This window comes from Tachypleus tridentatus, chromosome 2 (genome assembly GCF_004210375.1).
Source record: "Tachypleus tridentatus isolate NWPU-2018 chromosome 2, ASM421037v1, whole genome shotgun sequence".
Classification (NCBI taxonomy): domain Eukaryota; kingdom Metazoa; phylum Arthropoda; class Merostomata; order Xiphosura; family Limulidae; genus Tachypleus; species Tachypleus tridentatus.
Genome location: NC_134826.1, coordinates 119,496,945 through 119,498,371, shown reverse-complemented (window position 1 = coordinate 119,498,371; position 1,427 = coordinate 119,496,945).

Here is a 1,427-nt window from a genome sequence, read left to right as displayed (position 1 = left end):
TTATATTAAAAGTCCTGTACTATTTTCACTAACCATCTAGTGTATGAGGACAACAGTTTGCTAGCACCCGTTTCAATAGTCTGATTAGATAAAATTTATATGTTTAGCGAATTGAACTGGTATGTCTTCGTACGAAACACCGTGAATACCTGTTTCCTTCTCCAGCTGCTTGAGGTATTGAGGTATGTGAAAGTTGAACGATATTGCGTAGAACAAACTTTTGCTCAAGTAACTTGTGTTGCTTTTCCACATTAACAAACGTATCGAGTATATTGCGCACTATTGCCTGGGGCGCGTAGACGGTTTTGTGGTTGGGTTCATGGATTCGCAGATGCTAGAAAACGCCGCATTTTTCCAGTTTGTATGGGGCTATCTGCTGTGTCCACCGAGAGGAATCGAACCCCTGATTTTAGCGTTATAATTCCGTAGACTTACCAACTTACCGCTGTCCCAGTGGAAGAACGCACTTTTTCTATCACGGTTGATGTATGATTTGTTGCATGTCTCTTCCTGCATAGTCTTAATTCCTTATGCTGATCAATATTCCCATCTTCGAAATTCTAAATCTCTAATCTGAACACACCATTACGATCTGACTATATGAATATTATGTGTCGGAAAGGACTGTCACACATCCTTCCAAAACACAATCAATTTTTGTTGGTATCAGACTACCTGCGTAACGCCAAACAATGTCAAAATAATACATATAGTAGTTGTTACGTAATTTGATGACTTGCATGATCAAAATCGTTGCAATATAAAGTATTGAACTCTCTATATTCACTGTCAAGAATGATAGCTACAATTTACAGGAAAGTCACTAAGACTTCCCACTACGATAACATTTTCCAATATAGTAAACAAATAAAGTGGATCATAGTGATAAAGAAATCTAGATTACATAAATCTAAAATAAATAACAAACAATGCAGCTGAAATCTGTGAGCAGAGTAGAGCACATTGGAACGTGATCATCTTACTATAGGTTAAGGCGCTCGACTCGTAACCCCCTCATATCAAACATGCTCGCCCTTTCAGCAACAAACACATTAATCGTTGGTAAAAGAGCGGCGGTGAGTGGTGATGACTAGCTGCCTATAGTTTTACAATGCTAAATTAGGGACAGCTAGCGTAGACAGCCCTCGTGTGGTTTTGCACAAAATTCAGAACAAACAAACATATTGATATAAAGGTTATCTGTGGTCTGTGTGTTAGTATCCATCACCCAGAGTTGGTTTGTTCAGTTACCGTAAATTTTGTATGGTAACTATAAACTGTCTGATGGTGTGAACAAGCTGTTTTGTTCAAGAAGAAGGATAAAGGACCACGAAAGAGGGCGCACATTTACTAAACCTCAGGATCTGAATTTAGAGACACAAATACTTAAACAGTTAAATGGATCAATTATTGCCTCAATAAAGCAG